The following is a 21,283-nucleotide window of genomic DNA, read 5'->3' on the forward strand; positions in this document are numbered from 1 at the left end:
CTACAGAGGTTCGGTCCAGTACAAGTACAATGATTTCAAGTCAATAACTTTTTAAAAATTGAGAAAAACAAGATTTGTCTTCCACTATTCCTATACCTATGTCAATATCCCATCAATTTCTAGGAATCAATTTATTTGTTCAATCAACACATGTATCTAGCACCTGCTAAGTTATTATTGTGCACTGGAAATTTAATAATGATCAAGACATGATTGATACAGGATGCCCATGTCATGTACTTAACCTGTAATTTACACTATTTTCTCTATATACAGAAATTAAGTAATATTAAAAATTATAGAATATTAACACTGGAGGGGAGACTACCACTTAAGTGTGGTAGTCTCAAAATGTTAGCCAGAGGGATGGATGGATGGATGGCAAGCCAACAAACGGATAAGATATCGTTCCACCACACTAGACCATGGACTCTTCAAGCTGAGTGACTAACATGAAAACTACTGTATTACAAGGTGACTTAATAAGACTATAAGAAAAGTGCTGTGGAGGCACAGAAGGTGATGGTTAATTCTCCTTGGCAGCCAAGAGTAAGAGTGCTTCACAATGACCCTTTGAGCTAAGCCTTAACGTTCTAGTTGAATTTTACCAGGTGGAAAAGAAAGTATATGGTACATGCAGGGTTAGAATGCAGTGTGGGGGGCTGGCCCATCCCCTGTGGTCAATGAAGCGGTAAGAAATGAAGCTCTGAAGGGAACATGGTTAATTAGAGTTACAGGGTTGGGCGACCTTGAATTCCAGGTTTCACTTGGACTTGGTTCTCCACTGCCTTCAGAACCAGGAACTTTTGGGATGGGAGAGTAGCAGTCAGATCTGGTTCTTGCACAGGGAACCCCTACGACAGAGGAGGACATACACAAGAGCAGGAAGAGAACAGAGGCAAGAACTCAGAAACAGATCAAGAGACTTTGGAAGTATGATCAGTATTTAGTGAGATAGGCAGGTCATACACCAATTCTGCTGCTAGCTTGGAACAAACAGTCGTTAATAGAGGAACAAACAGAGGGGAGCAAGCCATGGGGGTAGGAAGGGAATTGAATCTGATTTTGAACATGATGCATTTGAGATGCTTGGTGACTGGCAAACTTGGGGTCCTTTGAAAACTTGGGTTGGAACTTAGGATGGAAAAGGTGAAGACAAGTATTTGGTGGCCATTACATTTAATTGATATTTGAAGACGTAACAATGTAAGAAGTCATTCGTAGGAGAGTATTAAGGGGGGAAATGAATAAAGCTGAAGATGGAACCCTGAAATGACCTAGACCTAAGGTGGATGGTGAGACTAGGATGGAGTCTGAGAAAGACAAAGGGACGAGGAAAGATCAAGAGACTGAAAGCCAAGCCCAGAGACAACTTTAAATGGGCAGGTCCGCTTCATGCAAACAGGCAGGCCACCAGAGTCAAGGAGCTGGAGGACCAGAAAAGGCCATACAAATGTGGCAACATTAGGTGGTCCCAAGTTCCAAGGTAGAGTGGGTGCATTCTGAGATTGAGAGAATACTCCAAGGTTGCCAGATTGTAGTGAGTCGAGTACGAATGTGAGATGGGAACGTGAAAGTGATAAAGGGGGCCTGACATGCATTGGTGGAGAGGTGGAGTAAGTCAGGGTGGTACTGCAGGAGGAGGCAGGCTCAAGAGAAGCATTTGGGGTTTGCATTTTAAATGGGAGGGCTCCATGGCCATAGAGGAGGGGACGTGGAGAGGGTGAGTCACAAGGTACAGCAGAGAGGAATCAACTTTGGAACTCTGGAGAAACTGAAGCCTCGAGAGCCTGTTCTGCCAAAAGTCACAGTTTACAAGACGCGAACAAAAGCATTCTTTCATCTGTTTTATTAAGGGTTACAGAAATTAGTGGTGAAGCTGGAGACGTCTTTCCCCACCATACCCCATTCTGATACGTCTGCTCTACATTGGTCCTGTTGCAGATGTGGAACTCACATGCAATGCGGGTCCATTCTGGGGCTGTCCCCTTAACCCTGCCATTGACCGCGGAGGCTCAGAAGCCCTATGGGTGACTACTCTTGGGCAAAGCGTGACCTCTTCCAAGAAAAATGCGAGAAAGAAAGGCCCTGTAGATCAGAAGTTTGAGCAAATTTCCAAACAAGCCCTGGGGGAACATGCGTGTATGAGTCTCTGCAAGCAGGACGCTGCAAAGCGTGCTTTGGCGTTGAGAGAGCTCAGAATAAACCAGGAAGCCAATGTTTTTAAGACAGTTTTACCAAGAGGTGGAGAAAGAAGCCTAAATGGAGTTTGAGCACAGTCAGAATTTAAGACAAATGCACCCATTTTTGTTTTTCTCATTGCTTATTGTATTTAGTGCCTTCTCACAGAAATCCTGAAATACTGCAAATTACTTTTATTCCTTATTTGCAGAATCTCCTTGAAATGAGTTTATTTAAAAACTGCAAGATGTTAAAGAGCCCTGTGCCTTTTAAAAACAGAACTATGTCAAAGCCACACCAATTATACAGATTTAACACACCTGCCAGATGCTTATGGAAAAAAATTCACTTCAAGCAAAAGCTAAACATCTGTTGTTCATAGACTTGTGCTAATGCAAAGGGAAAGAAAAATCTCAAAGGCATAAACAAGACTTCTATCAAGGAGTGATTCTTCTAGTTAAGAAGAAAATTCCTATACATGTGTGTAAAGCAAAAAGATGATAATAGTTTTCAGACCAAAAATATTGCACATACATGTATGTATATACATATGATGCATATATATATGCCTATAATTTTTCATAAATGTTTAAAGAATGTGAAGTAAGGGATCACTGTGGATTGGGTGCATTTGGGGAAGGCTTTTTGAAGTAGGTAAGTTGCTCTTTGTCTTGCAGTCAGTACAGAATTTGGATTGGCGGGAAGGAAAACAAAGCATGAGGATGTGAAGAGCCCGCAGGTGAGGGACAAAGGGTGTGAGAGGTGAAATAGGAAGAAAGTAGAACCAAGTCATAAAGAGACTTCTGGAATGAAGATCTTAAGTTTGATTTGGTGAGTGTATGAAAGATACAGTAAGATTTCTTCATCTGTGGCTCACTTGGTTTTTATTCATTAATTTGGACAATGATTTATTAACTCACCAATTATATATTAAGTGCCTGGTGTATATCAGGCTCTCCATTAGGGCCAGAGCTGTGGTTCTCATCTGGGCTGATTTTCTCCTGCGGGAGGCATTGGGCAATGTCTGGAGATGGTTTTTGATCATCACACTGAGGATGGTGTGCACTGGCATTTAGTGGGTAGAGACCAGGGATGAGGCTAAGCTTTCTACAGTGCACAGGAAAGCCCCCACACCGAGAAATTTTCTGGCCCCAAATGTGAATATTGCTGCTCTTGAGAAACACTGGACTAGAGGGTTCAGATACCCCGGGTAAAGTCCTTGCCCTTTCAGGATCACGGGGGGAACTGACACTGTAAACTAATTATTCCGGTGCACTCCACAGTGAAGCAAGTGCTGGGTACCATAAAGAGCAGAATCAGATGCCACTAACTTTGTTGGGGTTGAAAAGATTTCTGGAAGGAAGTCACATTGGAGATGAGTCTTCAAAGATGAGTGGGAAGGTAGGAGAGTGTTCAAACGTGGCATATTTGGGACCAGTGGGTAGGTTGGCATAAAGGGATTTTAAGGTATGTTGTTGGAGGGGATGGTGAGAAATGGGGCTGGGAAGTTAGGCTGGGACTACATCCACAAGGGTGCTGAGGGTGCTGTGGGTGCTGTTCATCTCTACCCCAGCCCCACTCGGTAAGAAGGATAGTTACCGCCAAGGTCGCGTACAGGAACCTAGAAATAGCTGGGTTCTGCTGTTCTGTTCACGGCACTCTTGTCTGTGGGTTTTATTTCCTCATCTGGGCTCCAGTAAGTGTGTGTCCTCTGAGTTTTGAGTAAAGGTAATAGCGAAATAAAACCCTTGCTACTAATTTGCCCTAAAGATGGAAGCTGTCAGATAATCATTCAGAACTTAAAAGCTCATCTCAATAATTCCTTCAGATGAAGAAAAGGGTAGGATAAAAATACAGCAGAGCTTATTAGTAACATCTTATCCATTTTTTTCCCTAAATGATTGGAACATACTGCCTTTCCCCACTCTTTACATCAGCGTTTCTGTTATGAAAGCTGTCTATTTTTCAGTTCTAAATCCTGGGAGGATTTTTCCCCATGAATTTAACATGACTGAGGAAACTTGCTCCAGGGTGGAACTTTGCTGCAAATTATCTGAGACTAGGCTGCTTAATAAAGAGACTAGTAATGAATCATGGCCTTTTTGTAGCTTCACATGTGGAGTTGCCTTTCTCCTTCACCCCCAATTTCATGATTATTCATAATAGAAAGAGGCCAGCTTTATACAATGACTGCAATGTCCTTTGTGTTCAAAACCAGAGGCTGCCACTGATATGGGCCAGGAGAGTGTATGTGGAGAGAGTTAGGGGGTACTGCCTTGTACTCCTAGTTAGGGGAGCTCCCTTTTCTAAGTTTCTCCAAAGGCCACCCCTGCTCATGCCACACGATGCTTATAGGTGGGGGGCATGTACGACACCCCTAGGGTCTGGCAGTGCCTTCTAAATGGCATTCAGGTTATCTCTTCAAGCCCAAGTCTCTGCATGTGTATAACCATGACTTTCCTGGCTTTTAGATATTACGTAAGTTCTACCAAGAGCAAGTGTATACAAATAACCTGCTATACTGGAAAAGGAAACTTAAAGCAAAATCACAAATCTTTCTCAGTGCCCCCTCTTCTGCCTTCTGCCTCTTTGCAGGGGAAATTGTAAGGTATACCCTACACTGCAGGCTGTGGGAGCCATGAGCCCTGCCCCCATTTCACTAATTGATTCTGGAAAGCTTTTCCCTCTTCATATCACCCTGATGTTTGAAAGCTCTTTTTCCTTTGGAGAAGTCACCAAGTGTCCCCTCTCCCCTCTGGTATTTAACCTAAATTTATACACAGTACTAGTTAAGAATCTTTGGTAGGATCCCTTAGCATGGGTGTCAGTAGAGGTCCAGTACCAGATGCTAGACCATTCTAACAGCTTTACGGGAATCAACTGGTTTCATCCTCACAATGTGCCTGTGAAGTAGGTACTCCTATTGGCCTCATTGGTAGATGAGAACCTGAGGCACAGAAACATGAAGCGATCTCTAAAAGTCACAGAGCTAGAAAGATGGAGAGCCAGGAGTCAACTCGTGATGTGGTTCATAGTAAGAATATATATTTGGTCTTTGTCACCGTTTCTGGCACAGAGCTCCTGAAACCCTTGGGATTTGCTAAGTAATGAGAGCAGTGAATATGACTTTGGTTATGTTAATGAGGTAACTTTTGGGCCTCACTTTGCCAGGGGCCCCTACCCTGAGATTAGAGGGTTGGAACTTTCAGTCCCATCCCCCCGCCTCTGGGGAGGAGAGGCTGGAGCCTGAATCAATCACCAATGGCCAATGAATTAATCGATCATGCTTATGTAATGAAGGCTGCATAAAACCCAAAAGGAGAGGGTTCCGGGAGCTTCTAGTTGGTGAATATGTGGAGATTTGGGAGGTTTGGGGTGCCTTAGGTTGTGGAAGCGCTGTGCTCCTTCCCACACACCTTCCCCTAAGCATCTCTTCCATCTGGCCATTCCTGAGTTATATATGTTTTTTATAATAAACCAGTGATCTAGTAAGTGAAATGTTTCTCAGAGTTCTGTGAGCCACTCCAGCAAATGAATCAAACCTGAGGAGGGGGTTATGGGGGCCTGTGCTTTACAGCCAGTCAGAAGCACAGGGAACAACCCGGGCTTCTGATTTACGTCTGAAGTGAGGGAGCGGGGTCTTGCGGGACCGAACGCTTACCCTGTGGCTCTGATGCTGTCTCTGCGTAGTGTGGGAATGGAGTTGAATTCTGCAAGGCCCTGCCGGTATCTGAGAATTGCTCGGTGTGATGTGGGAAGCCCCACCCCCAACACTCACACTGGGATTAATTCACAGATGCGGCCAGGGGAGTTCTGAAGCCCCACCCAACACTGCTGCAAAGTCCCACGGGGCCTCAGATGGTCTCACCCAGAACATCTGAAAGGACTTAATGGCAAATAAATGGTTTTGCTTCTTTGTTTTTGTTTTTAATGAGCATGACAGTCCCCATTTTCTCCACCCCCTTGAGTTTGAAGGCACAGCTGTTGATTGCAAGACTCCTCACTATTTGTGGTTCTTATACGTCCGCTTTGAAACAGCCCAGTTGCACCACATGAAGCAATGTGTTTTCTAGTGAAAAAAACAAAAACAAAAACCCTTACATTAGGGATTAGGAGTCTGGGATTTCCAGTGCTGTGTTTCTGACCAACTGAAAGGATTGTTGAAAACAACTGAAGGACTTAAGCCTTGGCTAGCTTGTGGCGCTTTCGAAGTATCAATGTTAATACCCATTTCTTCGCCAGCCCAACCCCCCCCTCCAACTGGCTTCATGTTACCACCACTAATCCCTGAGGAGAGAACAAGAGCCTGGGCTGGTTAGGCCTTCCAGTTGGAGGGGAGAATGTGTGTGCACTGTATCCTCTTTCTGTAACCAGCATGGTGGACCCTCCAGAGGGCAGCCCCTGTTCCAGGCCCACACCCACTAGGAAAAAGGCCAGCATACTAGAGCCAACTCCATGAAGCATTCTTGAGAAATGGATACTTCGCTCAAGACATTGAAGAAAGATGGGAAAAGACTCACATTGTATATACAGTGTGGCAAAAATGTCTAAACCATGCCCCATGCAAGCATCTCTGTTCTTCCTTTCCAGACACCAGCAAGTAGCAACAAAGAGAGGAAGCAAGAAAATGAGCCTAATAAATACAGGGAAGGAAAATGTGGAAGAAGAAAGAGCAAGGGAATGGAAAATATTTTTCTTTAAGCTCAGGTGAACCAAATATCTTTGTCGGCTGAGTTAGCAAAGGAGAGTCAGCTGGGGGGTGATAGTGACATAAACTCATGAAATGAAAGTATTTGGTCCTTTTCTTCTCTTTAGGGCTATCACTTATGAACCATGAAGGTAAAGTGCAATGTCAGGGGAGCGAAGATGGTAGAATTCATTCTTTACCGTATGTCTCTGAGCATTGACAGTCATCCATCAGTATCCACAGGAATTGGTTCCAAGACCCTTCATAGATTCCAGAATCTGCAGATGCTCCAATTCCTTACATAAAATGGTGTCGTATTTGCATATAACCTAAGCGTGTCCTCCTGTATACGTTGTCATTTCTGGATTACTTATAATACCTAATACAATGTAGATGTCATGTAAGTAGTTGTCAGCATGCAGCCAATCTCAGTTTTGCTTTTTGGAGCTTTCTGGAATTTTGTTTTTTTGAATATTTTTGATTCACGGTTGAATATTAGACTGTGGAACCCACAGATACAGAGAGCTGACTGTATATGCAGTTCATCAAGAGAAGATGCAAGCCACACCTCTTAATGCAAGCCTCCACTGAGGCTTGGTGTAAGAAACCATTGGGTTATTAATAGACCTCAGCTTTTCAGCTCCTGAGTTGTTCAACTATACTGTTAAAGGAAGAAGCTGTGAATCTGTCAGGGCCTCAGTTTACTGCCCTTGAACTTGAATATCAGTGGCTTGGGAATGAAGGAAAGATCATGTTTGAATATAAATGTCTAGCTTGTTATCCTGAATCATCTGAGTCATAAGATAATGCCACCTGTTTTTTAAGGAAAACCAAAGATTGCTTATCTCAGTGCTCTTGGGTGTCAGCCCCCAGGGCTGGCATTTCCCCAGGTATCTCCTGCACCGGCACAAGGCATTCAGCTAACGGATTTACTGTCTGACACATTGACGTATGTAAACACATCCGCTCAGAGCTCTCCCCACTGCCCGCAGAGTTCCACTCGAACTCCTTGAAAGTAAAAATCCTCCATCACTTAGCCTCTACATACCCTTCCAGCCTGGGCTCCTGTTCCACCTGTTATCCCACCAGTGCTGAGTCTGGAGTAAACTATTCAGCTCTTCTGAATGTGGTTTGTATCCCCTCTCTTCTCACCCCTGGACCTTTGCTGAAAGGTTTCATAAGGCCTGGTGAGCTTTTTTTCCTTGCCTCTTTGCATTGTGGCTGTATTTACCTGGCCTAAACTTTCTTCAGGGTCCAGCTTAAATCTCCCCACTTGCACAAATTCTTCCACGAATCTTCCCTCCTCTGTCAAAATGAATCTCTTCTTTCATTACAGTTGAGAGCACTGTGCACCAATACATAGCATCAGAGGGTTTTGGTTTTTGTTTTTTTTTGCTTTTTAATACATATGCCTGTAATACAGTAGTTCCTCCTTTTTACTTCTCGTTATCTAGCATATCATGTTTTTACTTAGTTATTTCTTTACCAACACCAGAAAGTATAGGGATTTTGCTTTGTTTATTGCTGTATCCCCCATCGCCTGAACAGTGCCTCACAGATAGTAGGTACTCAATAAACACTTTTTAAATTAGTAAGTGAGTGACTCATGGGAGCCTCGAGATCCCAGATTGCCCTCATCTTTCCATCACCTCAGAGTGGCCGGCAAAGTGCTTTGCACTTGCTTCTTGAGTCCGACTGGATTGGAGAGCCAGCCACCTGATTCTGGCTATGAGTATCTCCTCTGCTTTGAAGAGATGTGGATTTAACTGCAATTATACAGCTGTGAGGCAGACGGATGCGACGGAGGATGAGACTCTTATAGGAAAATTCTAGGTTAATGGGCAACCCTAATTGCTAAATCTAATTAGGAAAGGAAATAAGTTAAATTAAGAATCCTTCATGTAAGAGAACCAAATAAGAGGCTGTTGGGCAAAATTTCTCATTCCTCATTCACTTCAACCAGCTTCCTCAGAGAAGGCGGCAAGACAGCAGGACTTCAGCAAGAGTATTTTATTGGCCCCCAAAGCTATGCTCTCATGACTGCAGAAACCAAGAAGAAAGGAAAACCTGGTCTTTGGACACCAGATTCCTCTTTGGCATGTGTTCGGGAGGAAGCTGCCCTGTCGCCTCTCCTAAGGTCGAAAGGATTATTACCGCGAAAGCTCAGGCTCTCATGCTTGCTCTCTGCCAGCATGCTTCCAGTCTGGAGCACTAATCCTCCTGGTTGGGGACATTCACACCCGTCCCCACTTAAGCAAGCGACATAGAAGCCCCATGCAATTCACCTCTATCACTGAAACAGTTACTTGTCTTCAGTCGTTTGGCCTGAAAAGATAGATTTCTTTCCCCCTTAATGTTTGCAAGTTTAAAGTGTTTACATCCTTATCTTCTGCAGCAGATTCTTCTTCTTAAGAATCACAGGATCCATTCCTTTTTTTCTGAGAAATCCAACAAAAGTATATTAAAGAGATATAATAATATGTATAAGAATTACCAACATCAATTCCAACAGAATTATTTTATGTAAATACATGTAGGCAGACCTTGTGTTCAGAAGCAGAGTGGTAACTTTAGTATCAGCACCATCAAGATTCTAGCTAAGCTCTGTCACTTACCAACAGTGTGAATGAGGTCAAGCAATAACTCTTATCTCCTCGTTTGTGAAGTAGGAATAAAAATAATACCTGTTCACGGTTGTTTTGCAAAGATTAAAGGAGATAGCGCTCGTATAGTACTTAGCACTGCACCTGGAATATAGTATCTGCTCCACAAGCACTGCATGAATAAATTAACACAGTGCCAGGTATCCTTCAAACCACTGACCTAGACCCACTACATTTCTAAGACAACAGGACTTATTCTCACACCGCAAACAAGTGGGTCCCAAGGCTCCTGTTTACAGCTGTGCTGGTTGTAATCTTAAGGGGTACCATTCAAAGTTCATACCCCAAGGATTTGTATACTGACTATTACAATTTTACTGCATATTATAATGCTTTTCTAATAGATGGAAAGGTATCGTGAGGAAGGGGAGACTTTATCTACTTTGCACAAAGGCACTATATGCACAAGCACTGGCCCTGGGCAGTTAAGACAAGCATTGGCGCCAGCTCCCTGGATGAAAGCAAGCCGGGTTAGATGCCTGGTTTTAGCCACAGTTGGACTCATTCACGGGACTCTAAACACTGTAAGTATTGTTGAATAGGGCTGAAAAGCTGCTCTTGCTGGACAGCCATTTGATTTGTAAATGTTAGCCACTGTGTTTGCTGTCCTTACTATAGTCATTATTTCATTTTACTGTATTATTTATTATGTTCAAATTCATCACAGAGGTCATGTGTGTCTCTATGATGAGACAATAGTTTGTCAACATCATCTACCTGCCATAATGGTCAAAAGGCAAACTCTAGCTAGCATCATGCCCTCCTGAAGCCAGCCATCCCTCCTGGAATTAGGCCCTCTGCAGACCCAGCCTCCCTCTTTGGACTGAAAACAAGTTCTGAATCTGGACAGAGGACCTGAACTACCCCAACTGGCTAACTGGGGGATGACAAGAAGGATGGGAAAAATAAAACAAGGGTTGTAAGTGCCGGGAAGCAAAGTTAACCACCATGACAACCACAGGGCAGCAATCAGAGGTGGTCTATTGAGAGGCTACCTGAGCAAGGTGTCCTGGGAACCAGAAACAGTCACAAGGACAGGACAGGCTGTAGCTCCAGAGTTGGAGTCTCTCCCTTCTTCAAGTCCCCATAACACGCCATGTGTACCTACCTATAATTAGATTTATGCATTGCCTGGTCATCTTCCTGGAGGTGTGTTCATAAAGGGCAAAGGATGTAAGAACCATGACTCCCCTCTCTCACTTGTTTATACAGCAATAGCAAGTCCATGCTGGTTGATCAACCCACTTTTGTAATACACTTTTCTATATCTTAATTATCGTGGTGGTGGTTACACAACTCTATGCATTTGTAAAAACCCATAGAACTGTACACAACAAAAGAATGACTGTTATTGTGTGTAAATGAGGAGAGTTGATGGCAGATACCATTGTTGCCTACCCAATAATCTTTCTCCCGTACCCTGCCTGCTTCCTTACTAATAAAACCCTGATTTTATTCATCTATCTATTGGGTTTAGGGGAGGCTGGAGCCTCCCAGCCTCTCTTGGAGGTATATCTTGATTAATCTAAACCAACTGGTAATCCAGTTCCTCTTGTCATTGGTTGGTTGAGGAATGGCCTTTGAAAATGAAAACACAATGTCAGAGCTGTTTGCATCTCCACATCCATTGCAGCATTATTTATGATAGGCAAGACATGGAAACAACCTAAGTGTCCATCAACAGATGGATGGATAAAGATGTGAGCTGTATATGATAGAATAGTGTTCAGCCATAAAAAAGAAACAAATTCTGCTATTTGTGACAACGTGGATGGACCTTGAGGGTAATATGCTAAGTGACGTAAACCAGATAGAGAAAGAAAAATTCTGTGGCATTTGACATAATTCTTACCAGTCAAAGATGTGAAGGTCTGGAAGCGTCTGCTTGAGTTCTGTTCTTTCTTTAAAAAGGGGTTTTGGGGGGGCTCATGTGCCCTCTTCTTTTGTGGCTTTCAGTGTTGCGTGAGAATGTGATGCCTGGAGCTGCTACTGCGGCCTTGTGAGGATGAGGAGAGCAAGCACACATGCAAAGGATGGCAGATCAGACACATGAAAAGAACCTAGGTCATCCTGACAGCATTGAGCAGCTGAGCTCACTGATCCCAGAGACCCAGCCCACCCTAGCCCACCCCTACCACCTCCTGACTTACCACTATGGGAGGTAATACATTTTTTTCTTTTTGTTAAAGCTGCTTTATGTGGTTCTCCTATTACCTACAGCCCCAAACACTGTGATTAATATACATTGATGCCAGGCTGTTAGAAATGGGTCAGGAGTCCTCCTGTAGAGCTTTATCCAACAACAAAAACACAAAATACATGGCAGGTGTCTGTTATGCCATCTCCAAGATACATTGTTTGTTTTGTTATAGAACAAACAAGATCAATGTTTGTTTTGTTGCAGAATTGTCTCTTGATTACAGGTTGGCTTTTACTACCTATGGAGCCACTTGTACCTAATTCAACCAATAACAAACACTAGAAACTTAAGCCAACAGCACCTTTAAAGCTGTCAGAAAATTTGTCTTTGGTTTCTATGATGCTCCATTTCCTTTTCCTCTTCTTTTTCTGGGTCCTTTCCTGCTGGATGAGTACTCCATGTTCAGCCCCTCACATGCATAGTCTCTTACGGAGTCTGCTCTCTGGGGGGCTTTCTGATGACTTCTTTGTTGCCTTCATCTGTCTAAAGCTTCATCTTTCTTTAGCATTTCTTTTCTTCTAAAGACTCTGTATTCTTCCTTTCCCTCTTTTCTTGATTTTACATAAAATCAAGGTGGTCCACTGAAAGTTATATTTAAGAATTAATATGAAGGAAACAATCTTTAACTCCTTTATGCCTTTTTTAAAACCACTTAATTCCTCTCCTTATTGCTTTACTTTTGTTTTTCATATTTTTCTCTTGATTGAAAATGTTATCATCCAGGTTATAGGAAGATTCTTTATTCCTTTTGAACTCTTTCAGATTCGACATCTTTGTCCTTTATTAACTCAGATTTAATGATCTCCTTATGAATCCAACAGAAAGGGCTCCTCCCCTCTCCTTTCAGCTCCACAATTGCAAGATAAAAAATGATCTGCCACCGGCATCTTGCAGGCAGTGTGCCAAGCAAGCTATCCATCAGGCAGCCAACATTTTTTCATCAGAACTCAACCTATTTCGTATCGCTCTCCCTAAAATGCGTAGTGTAGTCATTTGTTGAGTAGATGCTCAATAACTTAAATTTTTTTTAATAACATTAAATGGAATGTTTATAGTCACTACTAGATGACAAGCAACACACAAATTTGGCTATTTTGAAACACATGGAAAAGGACCTCAACACTGGCAGCATCTTGAGATCCTAATACTTATATTCAAGTAACTCAGGACCATCAAGGGTTGAATATTTATGATGTGTTATCTCGTTCTAGTCCATCGCTTCACCTTCTGCTTGCTAACACGTCTGGCATCTTTTGTTCTAATATCTAAGATATCATTACAAAATATCTAATATGTATAAATTAGTTAATTAGTTAAATGCCGGGAGTTTGACCCTAAGAGTAAAGGTCTGGGGTTGTTGGGAGAATTGCAATATCCAGGATCTTAGCCTTCATGAGGAAGGAGGCAGGATGGAATTTGTATGAAGATTCTCAAAATGTCCACCAAGCTTATTATTATTTTTTTTGATTGCAGTATGATATCATACAGCCTTTCATATCTTGTTTTTGCTCCTTCTATTGCAAGTCCTCAGTTCTCACCTCTGCTGGCAGCCAGACTGCATTTCATTCATTCACTCATTCATTCATTCAACAGTTACTTACTGTGCATCACCTGGGGGGCCAAGCACGGTTCTGGGTGCTGAGGATATAACTGAACAAAACAGAACTCCTGCCCTCCTGGAGCTTACATTCTGGTGTGAGAGACCCTAGAATGTAATAAATCCATAAACTCAGGAAGAGCTCAGTTCGTTTTAGATAAATAAAGCTGAGTAAGGAACTGTTGCAGGATGGCCTCTCTAAAGAGGTGCCGTTTGAACTAAGGCTTGATTTTAAGAGACTTGTTATTTTTTAACATTCTTTAGATTTTTCCTTCTTTTGTCTCTATTAAAGGTATCTTGCAGCAAGCAATAGAAAGACTGAAGTCTAGTGATGTGATATTGGTCCCTCTGGTCCCACTTTCCATGACAGCAAAATGAGGAGGGCTGAATCACCCAGAGGCTTTTTGCAGTTCTGAAATAATAGCACTTTGTGTTAATAGCACTTTGTTCCTACAGAACACACATTAGAAATCTCTCTAGTCACTATTTGACTTTTCCAACAGGTAACATCTTTTTTTTTTTTTTTTCCAACATCAGAAATCTAAGGGGTCCGTACTCGTTCCAAGCGTTTGTCTGTGGGATCCCTTTGTTTTGTAAATTCTGTTAAGAGAAGCGGGTACAATCCTAGCATTTTCATGAAATAGGAAGCATAATCCAGACATGTTGGTAAGATAGACAATCCTAGGGACATGTCTTCCATTGCGGTTTAGATTGTCAACAAATTAAACCAGAGAGGTGTCTAAAGGGGTTCTACCCTTGTCTGTTTCTGCTTGCTCTCTCCACTGAAGGGATGAAGAGTTCCGAAAACTCAGGCGAGAGACAAGGAAAGAAGTATTGAAATCTCTTAAGGCAGCTGTATCTGGCCAGGAAAAAACAGCCACTAAAATGTTTGTCGGTGCAAGGAGGAAGGAGGTCACAGTGTTAACATTTACAGACCTCTGGTGCTCATTTCACCTCAGGGAACTTTGTGGACATAAGATGCCGGTCCTCAAAACAGTCAGGGCTGCCTGGTTAAAAGTCAGGTCTCCTTATCTCCCAGTTAACAATGCACATTTTGAAACGGAAGACCTAGACTCAAATGTAATCCTGTCTTCAGGCTTGAAGAGAAGTAAAATGCTATTTTAATCTAATACATAAGTAAAAGCAGGAAAATCCTCTCCGGAGAGTGGAAGATGTTCATGGTTCTATTGTACTTCCTGACTGTAAATGTATGAAAGAAACTTTCAGGAGAGAATGTTCCCCAAAGTAGCCTTTTTAAATGTTAAACCACTGCACTTTGGAAACCCGGATAAAGAGCTTTGTACTCCCGAGCTATTTCTCTGTTCCTTTCTCCTGAGCGAAACCTCCTGTGTCATAGTTTCTTTGGTGTTCTTTGTTCTGAAGAGATGATTCATGTTGCTGCAGTGCCTTGTGTCAGTAATCAAAGGCACACGGAGCCAAACTTGGCCTTTGGAAAATAACCCGGATAATGATTGCCTGTAATTATATAAATGTTTAAATAACAACGGGTTTTTAATTTAATTTAATGAAGGTAAAACAGAGCACATTCTTACTCAATGCCTCTCCTTGTAAGTGGCTACTGTGTCCTACGGGTAACCTTAGGATAGAACCTGGTAGTGTTGCAGAAATGGGTCCATTGAGAAGCCTCCTACACTGGAGGCTTGGAGAACTCAGGTTTATTAAGCCAGCGGCACCAGATGAGCTAATGCTCCAAAGTTCTGGGCCCCCGAGCTCAGGGTGAGCTTTACTTTTACAGTGCACATGTTTACAGAGCAGGGAAGTTTCCAAACAGAAACTTAAAAGAGCAGGTGCAGAGCATTCCATTTTTTTTTAGCAAAACATCTTAAAGTTACATTGAATTGTTAGGTCATCCTATTTTTCTCTGCACAGCAAGCATATTTCACAAAAGCAAAACAAGCATGGAGTTGTTTTTAGCTGAGTGTAAGTTTCTAACTTTCCTCTTCAGTAGCACAATCAGAAACATAGTAGATGCTTTAAAAATATTTAAAAGATGAATGAATGAGTGAATGCTTAATAAATGTGCTTGGTCTGATCCTAAAACAGCTTTTTCTTCCCTTTAGAAATTTGGCCTTTTAGTCATCACTTTTTAAAGTGCTTATTTCAAAAGTATATGAATATTGAAGAGTAATTGACAACAGAAAGTAATCGACAATATGCCTCCTTTAACACTGTCCCTCCTTCCCAAATATATTCACGTGATATGACTCTCCAGAGATGGATGGAACAAAACCAGCTGAGATGGGAGTATCTGAAGGCTCCCCCGCCTGCAAATCTGTCTTGTATTCAGAGCAAGGCCACAGTTTCAACGGCCTCAGAGGTCCACACTCCAGGCTTACCGCAGAATTTCCTCTTACTGACACTATAGGCTTGTTTAGCACAGCCTAAAGTCACCGACTTTCGGGGTAAATTACCCTCATCCCCACCCCTCAACATTCCCAAAGCTTCATCTCAAATTCTATTTGTCAAAATAAGAAGTGTGCTTGGTCTTACCACTTGAAGCCAAAAGTTTTAACTATATTCTTTGCATTTCCTCCAGAAATACACTCTTCTGCAGTTTCCCAGATCTTACTTTGAAGTGCTCTCTGGAGTTAGCCAAACAAATAGGAAAATTCTAAGTAAACTATGTAAGAACATCAGCCAGTGGATAATTGGATGAACCTAGCAGTGCTGGAACTTGCCTGACCCAGGGGAGAGGGCAGCTCTGCAAGTGCATTTTTCAGGTCAAAGCCCCTGGGCGCTGACTACCATGGGGGTGCGTGTAAAGGAGGATACCTTAGGCACCCATTCAGGGAGTAGAGGGAAATGCTTAACCCCTGGGGTATCTCTTTCTTGTGTTTATTCATTCACTAACAACTTGGAGGACCCTTCAGCATTCCTAGAGAAGCTGCAGAGTATGAGAAGGTGTGCAGTGGAATGGGGGTGTGAGAGTACCCCCTTCTCCCCAGACACGCTGTCCTTTTCTCTACACTTCTCACAGATACAGAATCTCCAGGCACTAAATCTATTGGTGAGCTCTGTGACCAGCCACAAGCAGCTTCCCCAGAGGGCAATGTGACCTCAGTATTACACAGACACTTGTTTAAAAAAAAATAAACAACTATTCTTGAACTTATGGAAAACTTGTAACATACAAAAGGCACAAAAAAATAATAAGCAAACACCTTATGCTCACCACCAGGAACAAGCAGATGTGAATGTTTTGCTTATTCATTTTAGTTCTTTTTTCTTTTTCTTTAAGAAATAAGATTTTATAGTGTTAAAGCCCTCCCTCAATTTAAGCATCCCCACAGCTATTCTCGTGGTGGTTTCTTCTACAAATTGCTTTGATTTTAATTATGAGCAATTCAAAAGTAAAAAGAAAAAAAAAGAATAGGAAATAATCAATAAATGTCTATATATCCACCATCAAGATTATTTATTTTGCCTTATTTGTTTTAAATCTTGTTCTAACTTGTTGTTGTAGAAAAATTCAGACATATATAAAAAAAGGAAGAATAGTGTGATAAATCCATGTATCCATCAGCCAGCTTCAGTGATTATCAACTCATGGCCAGTCTTGTTTTATCTATGATAGAGAGGATACAGATTCTATACCTCTATTCACTTCCGCCCATCAAATTAGCTATCTATGAATATTTCAGGATGTGTCTCTTAAAGACAAGAACTTAAAAAACATATTTGTAATACCATTATCATACTTAAATATAATGGTAATTTACTAATATTCGCCGATATCCAGTCAGTGTTCAAATTTTCGAATGCCTTATAAATTTTTTTTATTGTTTTTATGTTTGAATCAGGATTCAGATTGGTGTACACATTGCCATTGATTTGATACAACTTTTAAATCTCTTTCAATCTTTAAGTGCGTCCTCTTTTTTAATCCTCTCCCCCAATCCCTGTCTCTTGCAATTTATTTTCTAAGAAACTAGGTCATTCATTTTTCCTGTAGAATTTTGCACAATGTGGATTTTTCTAAGCATCCCAGTTGTGTTGTTTAACATGTCCTTGTGTCTTCTGTATTTCCTGTAAATTGGTTATTGGGTCTAGAGGCTGCTTCAGATTCTGGTTATTTCTACAGGGCTAGATGACTTCATGGAGGGCGGGGGTGCTCTTCCAACAGGAGGCAGATAATGTCTGGTTGTCTCTTTCTGTGATGTAAGCAGCCTTACTGCTCAGTGCCTAGATTCATTCACTCATTGAGTGGCAAGACTGTTCATTTCAATTCTGTCATTCCTTCACACTTAGAGCAAGAATATTTCTATGAAGAGTAAATTCCCTGCATCTCCTATTTGACTGTCAGTTGCACGGTTCCTTGGAAATGGCTGGATTAACCAGTTTATGAAATAAGGTGTTTGTTTCCTAGTATCTTCCAATGATGATCAGTTAGGTTCTGGTTTGTTTGTTATCATTATAAACTTAAGGATTTAATATATTTGATGTGTTTCAACCCACTGCTGTCATTTTTGTTTTTGATGGTCAAATTGTCCCATCTTTGGCCAGTGGGAGCCTCTTTAATTGGCTCCTGAATCACTGGATGTGACTCTTTGATACCTTCCTTGCTATCTGGTATGACAAGATACTTCCAACCTCTCTCTTTTTTTTTTTCTTTTTTAAAGCTCTTTATTGGAGTGTAATTGCTTTACACTGTTGTGCCAGTTTATGCTGTACAACAAAGTGAATCAGCTGCATTTATACATATATCCCCTCCCTCCCGCAACTCCTTCCCATCCTCCCTATCTCACCCCTCTAAGTCATCACCAAGCATCGAGTTGATCTCCCTGTGCTATGCAGCAGCTTCCCACTAGCTATCTATTTTACATTTGATGGTGTATATATATCAGTGCTACTCTCTCACTTTGTCCCAGCTTCTTCTTCACACCCCTGCCCCCCATGTCCTCAAGTCTGTTCTCTGCATGTGCATCTTTATTCTTGTCCTGCCACTGGGTTTATCAGTACCATTTTTTTAGATTCCATATGTATGCGTTAACATACAGTATTTGTTTTTCTCTTTCTGGCTTACTTCACTCTGTATGACAGACTCTAGGTCCATCCACCTCACTACAAATAACTCAGTTTCATTCCTTTTTATGGCTGAGTAATGTTCCATTGGATATATGTGCTACATCTTCTTTATCCATTCATCTGTTGATGGGCATGTAGGTTGCTTCCATGTCCTGGCTATTGTAAATAGTGCTGCAATGAACATTGTGATTACATGTATCTTTTTAGATTATGGTTTTTTCAGGGTATATGCCCAGGAGTGGGATTGTCCAGCTCCTCTTATACATTTCCTGCCCCATAGCAACAATCAGTGAGTGCACTCTAAGTGGGAAATGTTATTAGAAACCTCAGTCTGGGCACTAAGGGTGCTCATTGCTACTAGGTGGTCATTATTTCTAGGCTATTTTTATAGACAAAGTTGGAATATATATACTTACCTTAAGATGAAATATATCATGAGTTTATGCTGATAATTCCAATTCAGATTCTGGTCTAACCTCTTTTATCTTCATCTGGACCTCCTTTTTCCCACATGGAGAATCTTGAATCTCAAAATAGCAGGAAGGCTAGAATTCAAAATAACAAAATTACTCATTTGCTCTATTCCATAAAACACGCCCCACAGTTTCAGAATAATAATATCAACCCTATCCCCAACAATAAGATTCTTGAAAACAGTTTAAGAGAGTTTTGTTTGTGTGTGTATTTTGGAAGATCTTATTTTTCCTTAGCATGCCTTCTATCAAGGACATACTGTCAAACTCGTGTGTGTAAAATCACTTAGAACAGTTTTCACTGTGTGATTTTTGCCACCTGAATATATTTTCAGGTTCATTGTTTTCATTTCATTTTCAATTATTAGGGATTATTACTTTCAATTTAATTTAATTAATTGTTCAATTAATTCCAGGTTTTGTAATTATGTGTAAAATACTTAAATTGTTCCAAAGTCAAACAAACAAGACAGTGTTTATTCAGTGAAATACAGTTTCTATACCTTTATCTTTCCCTAATAAAATTGCCATTTTTTAATGTTTAGCCTTCCATTGCTTTTTTGCTGTTGTTTTTGTTTTTATTTATTGGCTGTGTTGGGTCTTCGTTGCTGCGCATGGGCTTTTCTGTAGTTGCTGCAAGCTGGGGTTACTCTTCATTGCAGTGCGCAGGCTTCTCAGTGCGGTGGCTTCTCTTGTTGTGGAGCATGGGCTCTAGGCCCATGGGCTTCAGTAGTTGCAGCATGTGGGCTCAGTAGTTGTGGCTCACCGGCTCTAGAGTGCAGACCTAGTAGTTGTGGTGCACAGGCTTAGTTGCTCCGAGGCATGTGGGATCTTCTCTGACCAGGGCTCGAACCCATGTCCCCTGCATTGGCAGGCGGATTCTTGACCACTGCGCCACCAGGCAAGTCCTGCTTGTTTGTTTTTAAATATAAGTAGAATATGTGTATGTGTGCATGTGTGTACATGTGCGTGTGTCCCATTTCTTAGCTAAACAGTATCATGCCCCACATATTCTTCTCTACTTGGTTTTTTTTTTTTTTTTAAATCTACAAATATATCCTGAAGGTCAGTCCATACTGGCATAGAGAGATGTTTCTCAGTACTTTTTCAGCTGCATAGTACTCCATTATGTGGGTGTACCATAGTTTAACTGGTTATCTAATGATCAACGTTTGTTTCCAGTCCTTAGCTATTGAAAGTAGTCCAATTATGACAAGCCTTACGATATGTCTTTTTATGTTTTCCCAGGAATCTTTGGTGGGACTCTCTGAGGTTGCTGGGTCAAAGAGTAAATGCACATGTAATTTTGTTAGCTATTACCAAATTCCCCTCTGTATGGGTTGTACCATTTTTGCATCCCCACCTGCAGTGTATAAGGATGCTCATACAACATAGCTTTACCCACAGTTTTACCAATAGAGTACCTTGTCAAACTTGTAGATTTTTGTTAATCTTTTAGGGGGAAGTCTATCCCAGTGGAGTTTTGATGGGCATTTCTATTTAAATGAGTTTGGGTAATATTTCATATGATTTAAAGACCTTTACATTTCTTTTTTGGTGAACTCTCGATTTCTCTAGTACGTTTTTCCATAGCAGTGCTGTTTAATATAATTCCAGTGATGGAAACATTCTATACCTGCACTATCTAATATAGTAGCCTAATGACATGTGCTGTTGAATATTTGAAATGGGGCTGGTGTAACTGAGGAACTAAATATTTAATTTTATTTAATTTTAATTTTAATTTAAATAATCACATGTGACGAGTGGCAACTGTTTTAGATTGCTCAAGTTTATCGTATTTTTAGTCTAGTCTCTCTTTTTAGAAACTCTTTATATATTAGGGGCATTAGTTCCATGAGAAAGCGAAGCAGTCCCTGACATTTGAGAAGTGGCCTGCCACAGCTGGACCTCAGTGCTGCCAGGAGTTTGCCTGGTGCTGACGGCTAGACGGGTGTCCCCCTGGATATAACAATGTCATAGAGCACCAGCATGATTCAGACAAGGTCACTCTGCAACTGTGATAGACAAAGCAAAGCAAGACAAAACACAACAGCATTTGAGTATCTTGTCTAAGCACAGACAAAAACAAGGTTATTGTGTAAACCACAGAAAACAAAACAAAAAACAAGCACACACATCTTCCTATACTAGCTAACATACTAGAATGCTCCTTCTCTACCAGCTTTGATTCATGTCTCCCACCCTAGAGATAAGGTTTAATAAGATATTCAACAATAGATTTTGCTTACTGTTTCCTGACAGCATCCAATCTAGAGCAAAGCCCTACTTCCTTGAACCCTCTCCAAAGTTGCCTAACCAAATCCCAGCTCCTATAAAAAGTCATTCCTGAATCCCACTGTGGTGCCCCATGGTGGAAGTCTCCTTTGTTACAAGGGGCTTAAATCCTAACAGGTTCACCTGCGGGTGTGTGCA

At 41.4% G+C, this 21,283-nt stretch overlaps 1 long non-coding RNA gene across 2 annotated transcripts in view; it reads left to right on the forward strand.

The window, feature by feature from the left end:
• Positions 1-3,018: 3,018 nt before the first annotated feature.
• The window catches only part of LOC130830994 (uncharacterized), a 72,969-nt gene continuing 54,704 nt past the window's right edge, over positions 3,019-21,283 (forward strand). Inside the window, exons 1-2 of one of the 2 annotated variants that reach the window (XR_009047931.1) lie at positions 3,019-3,582; positions 6,772-6,888. This is a non-coding gene — a long non-coding RNA (uncharacterized LOC130830994). The remainder of the gene's footprint in view (positions 3,583-6,771; positions 6,889-21,283) is intronic. The other variant, XR_009047932.1, reaches the window with a different exon arrangement.

The sequence above is a fragment of the Hippopotamus amphibius genome, chromosome 11 (assembly GCF_030028045.1).
Source record: "Hippopotamus amphibius kiboko isolate mHipAmp2 chromosome 11, mHipAmp2.hap2, whole genome shotgun sequence".
Lineage (NCBI taxonomy): Eukaryota > Metazoa > Chordata > Mammalia > Artiodactyla > Hippopotamidae > Hippopotamus > Hippopotamus amphibius.